Source organism: Pteropus alecto, unplaced genomic scaffold (genome assembly GCF_000325575.1).
Source record: "Pteropus alecto unplaced genomic scaffold, ASM32557v1 scaffold53, whole genome shotgun sequence".
Classification (NCBI taxonomy): Eukaryota; Metazoa; Chordata; class Mammalia; order Chiroptera; family Pteropodidae; genus Pteropus; species Pteropus alecto.
In genome coordinates this window covers 3,099,093-3,105,700 of record NW_006434366.1, presented here as the reverse complement: position 1 = coordinate 3,105,700, position 6,608 = coordinate 3,099,093, and the positions used below count along the sequence as shown (strand labels likewise).

At 53.3% G+C, this 6,608-nt stretch overlaps 1 protein-coding gene across 1 annotated transcript in view; it reads left to right on the top strand.

Annotated features, from left to right (window-relative positions):
- The window catches only part of ITPR1 (inositol 1,4,5-trisphosphate receptor type 1), a 332,592-nt gene that overhangs the window by 24,946 nt on the left and 301,038 nt on the right, over positions 1–6,608 (top strand). The window lies entirely within an intron of this gene.

Sequence of the window (6,608 nt, the reverse complement as noted above, 5' to 3'; positions counted from 1 at the left end):
AGTAGAATTATCTGGAAAACACTTTAAACAGATGCTCGGGGCCCAACTCCAGATGCCTCAAGTGAAGCTGTGGAGGTCGGGGCCTGGGTGCTGGTGTTTTTTAAGGGTTCCCTAGTGAGTCAAATACGCCGGGGTTGACGTATTTGACTGGGTCAGGTATTTGACTAGTGGCCTTGTTCCAAAGGGCTCCAACTTGCCAGTTGCCAGTTATATTGTTTGCGTTATAATTTCTTATTGTTCGATGACTTAGAAATGGACATTTTTGGATAAAAGCTAAAGAAATGAGAATAAAATAGAAAGCAGACGCTCAAGTGGACAGAAACCACTTGGAAGACACCACTTGGAAGATGTCCGGGCTGGAGCCCCCCGTGTGCCTGAGGCCATCAGAGGAGCAGGTTCGCCCGAGGGGCTTGTTTAACGAAAGGGTTATTGACACAAGCCGCGTGGGACAGGGACCTCGAGGTGGCTGTTGCCTCTGCTGCCTTCTCGGCCCCTCCTCCACGTCTTCTTCCAAAACCGTCCTGAGAGCAGCGGCGATGAAGGCTTTGAGCTGGCGGACAGTCCGGCCGCACAGAATGAATCCCCTGTTCTGAGCAGTAGAGCGTGCCTCAGTTTATCTTTCAACAGGGCCGAGCGGGGTGGGCTGGGTGCCAGGCAGTGCTCAGGGCCGTGCCTGCACTTGAACTCGTGGAGCCAGGGTCTGTCCACCCAGTGAGCGGTGCAGACCCTCCCAGGTCGGGGTCCACTAACTCGACTGATGTGGCCCAGCTGGTGGCGGGTGCGAGAAAGCGCCCGGGGACTCTCAGAGCTGCCGCTGTCTGAGCTCCACCCCAGGGAGCCTGATGGAATTGGCACGTGGTGTTCGAAAGCCCCCGGCCGATTCTCCCCTGCAGCCAAGGTTGAGGGGGGACCACTGCCCCTGGTGCCCGGCCGGCCGTAGACTGCGCGGGGCCAGGCGCGGCTTTGCGGCTGGGTGAGTTCCGGCCAGCAGTGGCTGTGAGTCGGGGTGAGCTTGGCTCTCATTGCACACATGGCCTTAGGACGCAGGCAGGAGCCCCGGGGGGACGTGAACGCACCGTGCCAGGTCACTAGCGGCTCTTAGAGCATTAAACAAGACCAGGGGGAGGTCGCAGGAGTCTGTGTCCTCCCAGCACAGGGCCTAAGTGCCTGGCGCTGGGGTGTCTATCTGGCGGCCAAGTGGAGGGACTGTGTTGGGATAAAATCACTCGTCCGGTGGAAGTCATTTGGGAAGAACTGAACCCCATCTGTGGCCCGGTTCTGCAGGTGGTCACGTGACGGCGACTTGATTTGTTGACTGCCTTTGTCCATAAATTACCAGTAAAGGCTTCCAGGTTGTGAGGTGCTTAGAACCTGTGGGGAAACCTGGCTCAGAACCCGCTTTTCTGCAGGCTCTGGGTGTCGGCCACACTGCCTCTGTCCCCTGTGTAAACAAACCCTGGCCTGGTGCACACAGGCAGGACCCAGGCAGCTCTTCCCTGTGACCTGCTGCCCAGGGCCACTGAGGCCCCTCCACATTGGGACCCGGGCAGCTGGGAGTCGGTTTCCCAAGCATCCCTCCGATGCTCGTGTAGCATACTTTAAACTTTTTTTTTTTCCCCCAAAACAAAGGGAAAACAATCTCTCTTTTGGAAGAGATTTCTAAATGCCTTTGCACATGCAAGTATATTTCGAAGTCGAAGTTGCTGTCACGTTTAGACACGGTGTGCGGGGCGGCTGGGCAGCTCGGGGGCCTTCCTCGTCCCCTTCCTCGCGTGCCTTTGCGCCCTGCCGTGTCCCACACGCACCAGGAAACGTGAGACGCTGGCGAGCAGCCGGATGGGCTGTGGAGTCTTTATCTGAGCCATCAGCAGAGCTGCGTTTAGTCACGTGGGTTTGCTGTAGCTCCATTGCTTCCTTGCCAAATCCTTTCTTAAACTGTGTCGAGAACCATCATAACGTACTGTGCTTAAGTGGGAACCAAAGGCCTATTTATGCGACACTCCCTGTGGCTTCTGGTTCCGTGGTTTTGTGAGCTCCCTTTGTCGCCTGCCACCCTACCGACTAATAACGTGGGCCCTACGACCAGGCTTCTTGGGTTCCAATCCAAGTTCCCCTAATTCTTAGCTATGTGATGTGTGACAGGTGGCTTAACCTCTGGGAACCTTGGTCTTCTCATCTGTAATGTGGGAGGTGATAACGGTTGTACGTCACCCACTTATTGTGAAGATTAAATGTGTTTTGAATTTAGTGCCAAGGGGCTGGGTCCTTGGTTAGGGGCTTGGTAAAGCCTTTTTCTTACCTTTTCATTTCTAGCACCTAGTACAGAGCCTTGGTACTCCTAAGTGGTGGCAGAAAGGCGAGGAACTATATGCGACTCTTTTCTCGATATGAGAATAATTATACATTGTTCCTCTTTTTGTCTTTAAACGCTGTTGTGGATAGGGCTGTGCCTATCGACCCCTAGGACCTAGATTTGAGGCCTACTTTTTTCAAGTACGAGCCGAGTGAATTGGTAGATGACTTAATTTTTCTGAGATTGTTTCCTCATCCGTAAAAGCGGGGAAAATAATTCCTTCCCTATAAAGGCCCTAGGATGGAAGATCCCGTGGGTAAAGAGCCAGACGGAGTACTCGGTACCCGAGCCTTGCTCAGTGACGGGTAGCATTATTTTTCACAGCAGATGCAGAAACCGTTGGATGCACTTCTTTCTGATGGATAAAATTACATTTCCAAGTGAACTGCTTTCCTTGTCATTCCATTGACTGTGTCCCCTGCCCCTAACTTCATCTGTAGGAACAAAAGACCGGCTGCACATCTGTTCCACGCCAGCCAAGTCCTTTTCATTATCCGAATGGACTTTGCCCGGCGTCCTCTCGGTGACGGGGAGAGCCGGGATGCACAATCATTCAGTGGCCTCCGTCCTTTTTGAATGTGGTGCCATTCGAAGCACCGGTGTCCATGGCAGGTGAGGCAGGACCTCCTTTCTCCCTGATTTGCATCGGCTCTGCCCCAATCTTGCAAGAACAGGGAAGGCAAACGTGCGACTGAAACCGGGACTAGAAACTTTGCAGGTCGTGAATTCCTTTCTCTACGTGATCTTTTCCTCTTCACCCTCCATCCCCACTTCCCCCTACTCGATACTGCGGCGTCTTCCAAAAGAAAAGTGGAAACCGACAGCCAGGCTCCGTTCCGACCCCAGGATCTCTGCTGTTCTCAGTGCCACCTCCAGGGTGTCAGAGCAGAAACAGGATGTGGGGCTTTGGGGGGATACGGTAGGCTTCAGCATCGCCCGTGCCACATATTGTGCGAACCCCTTTTCTGGACCGGGGCAGCAGTCAAGTTCTCGCCCCCAAAACCTGATCTTCTCTGTTCTTCTCGGCCCCAGAGTCTTGATCTCGGATGGGCGCTACCATATTGGGGCCACCAAAGTCTGAGAGGTTTTTAACCTTGTTCAAGCTCCTTAATTTCAGATAAAAGCTGTTTGAAGGGAAACTCACAGTTTAAGGTGTGTGTGGGGGGGCGGGGGCGGAGTTTGGGCCGGAAGGGGAGGAGAAAGGAAGCACTGTGACCTCATCCAGGTGAGCTGGGGCGGAGGCCAGAGATGGGGCTGAGTGTGGATGCTCCAGGTAAGTGTCTTTCTTGTCCTGTGTTTCCTCTTTCTCCCCCATTCAAGCTGGTTTCAAGCACAACAGTCCACTATCGCTCGTGTTTTGTGAAAATGAGTATTCAGCCCAAGAAGCGTTAAGGCCCTACCCAGTACCAGCTGCTGGCCCGCTGATGGGGCGGAGGAGGCAAGGTGCATTAAACACAGCCCTCTTTGCTCTCAGGAGTCTTAGGGTTTCACGGAAAAAGAGACCCACATTGTAGGTAAAGTAGCCAACGTGAATCGAGCATTTACTTTGTGCAAAGCGCTTCCCACGGGTTATCTCGATCCATGTCCCCCGCCGTGGGGTGTAGGCACCGATGTCTCCATCTTGCAGCTAAGGAAACGGAGGCCCTAGAAATCGAGTAACTTGCCCGTCATCCATTAAGGGTCACTTCTTGGAACGATTATCATTCATTCCACAAACATTTACCGGACACCTCCTATTCACCAGCCATTCATACTCCGGGGAGGACAGATACAGACGTTCTCGAGGAAGTCAGTACCTATGCACAGTGAAGGTCCCTAAGGAACTAGTTTAGAGCACTCTGTTGCCCACACAGCAGCTGTTTATATGCAGGTAGGAGTGAAGCAGGTGAAATGTCCTCCCATAAAGTGCGAAAGTTGCTCCTGCAATCAGTGGTTTGCTGGGCAAAGTAGATGAGGACGCTTTTCATGGGCCTTCACTGCGTGAGCTTTGAAACGCCTCCTCAGCCCAGGGAGCATCTGTCTTACACTGGGTGCCATTTTGGCTGACAAGGGTTGAGCATCTGGCCCCAAGTCCCATGACTTGTGTCAGAGTCAGGCCAGAGGCCTCTCCAAAAGCCCAGGACCAGTGCTTCCCCCTCCTCTGCCCCATGGACCTTTTCCCACACCTGGGATCAAGCCGGGGCCCTTGTCACGTCCAGTCTCTGAATGAGAATGGGCCGAGTTATTACCATCATGCCCAGGCTCTTCCTAGCTTTAATTTAGGACCATTTAAATGAGGAAGGAAGCCAAGTGGGAAGATGGACGCCTTGGACTCTGACGACTGAGTGCATTTTTAGCCACTGCCAGGACAAGCTGGGGGGTACGCGGTGCGTCGCCTGCAACACGGTTCGAATTGTGTTTATGGTGCGGACGAGGGCCTGCTTGGCCTGGGGCCGTCGACCCAGCCTCTGGCCCTCGCCAGAGTAGCATGTTGGCTGAAGACTCCTGACCATCCAGCCTCTGACCTGCTTAAACCAACGACAGCCTGGAATCGTGGTCTCAGGATGACAGGTGGCGACTGTGCTGCCCAGCTACGTGTGGCAAGCCACTCTAGGGCCTTTTTATTTTTACCGGACCCTTCATTCCCAGTCCCGGAGCGCTCGCACGTCAGCCCAGCTGCTCGGGAGCCGATGGATGAAGCAGACGGCTCGGTTCACAGGGAGAGTGGGGTTTCGCATCCCGTGCAGTCTTTCTGACGCGGCCTCGAACCTCCCAGCAGCTCCGAAGGGGGCCTCAACTGCGAATGGCATTTTTAATGATCGTGTGATAAGTAGTTGAGTGCCAGCAACCTACTGACTCATCTTGCTTGCGAGTCAGGTCGAGGTAGGACATGGGTCTCAGCAGACGTAGGGAAACTGCCAACACTGGGTGAACAGCCCTATGTGACATGAGAAAGGGTGTCCGGCCCAGCGTCCGCCTCTGGCTGCTCCGGGACCGAGTGCGGGGGTCATTTCATCTCTGTAGGCCTCAGTTCTCCATCCGTTAAATGGTGTTTAGGTGACTTTCCAAGGTCTTTTCCAGCTCGAAGCTTGGCCATCGGGCTGGTTAACATAAGACGAGAAGCCTTTGGTGTCCCGGAGCCTCGTGTTGTCCAGAAGCTTCTATTGCTTTGGGATTCCAGGTCTTCACCGAGGTGAGACGAATGGGCAGAAAGGAGCAGGCCGTCCTCTGAGGCCAGATGAGGCCAAAGCCAGATGCTGGGGCATCCGGTCGAGGGTGACCATAACCAGCTCAGCGGCTCGGTTTCCTTGCAAGCCACCCCCCCAGCTGCACGTTGTCGTAATTGTTGCTAAGCGACATTTTTTTTTTCCTTTTGGCGAGGCATGCGAGGAATGAGCCCGTATCATATTGAGTTTTAAATACCCACATGCGAAGGGGAAGGGCCTCACTTAAATTTTGTTTGTTCTTTTGATTCTAATCCATGATGGGCCTTTTGCAGTGAGGGTACAGGGCTTCGTTTCTGCCTGTCTTGTGAAATAAGGCAGAAAAACCAGTCTATTTAAGGCACCTGGCAAGTATATGCCTTGAGGCGTATTGAAGGTTTTGTGTGTGTGCACTCAGCTGCTTGCTTTGTAGGAGAGTCTCTTGCAACTTGTAGTGTATTCTCAGAATCAATTCAAATTTAATAAAAAGATTAGTAGGTTTTTTTATAATCCTCATTTCAGATTTACCAGTTTGTCTCAATCTTGCACCAACAGACTCCACTTACAGGGAAGAACACTGTAATTTAAGTCAGTTTCCCAAGCAGCACAGGACGCTCACAGCGTGTTACACAATCACGGACTGATGCCTGCTGCCTGCTTTTGCCAGAGCCCCGCGCACTGCCTCGTGCCCCTCGCTGGGCTTCTGCCTGCTTGCTCAGAGCTTCCAGATGCTTGCCTGCAGGCTCTGGACACCCTGCCTGCGGGCACAGGAGACCTGGTGCTTACCTGGATGTGCTGGACAGCTTCCTTTCTAGATACCTGAGTCACCCATGGAAAAGGGACCCCAGACTCCCGTTTTATGTCCGTGCACCTGGAACGATTCATTTGCATTCGCTGACGGAGAACCGATTTCAGCTCTACGTGCGTAGGATGCTTTAGTGCATCGTCATCTAGTCGAATCTCAGCATTGCTGACGTGCGTAGGATGCTTTAGTACCTCGTCATCTAGTCGAATCTCAGCATTGCTGACGTGCTTTCTTCCACCGAGGGCAAGTGTGGCGGGGTCACGTGTCA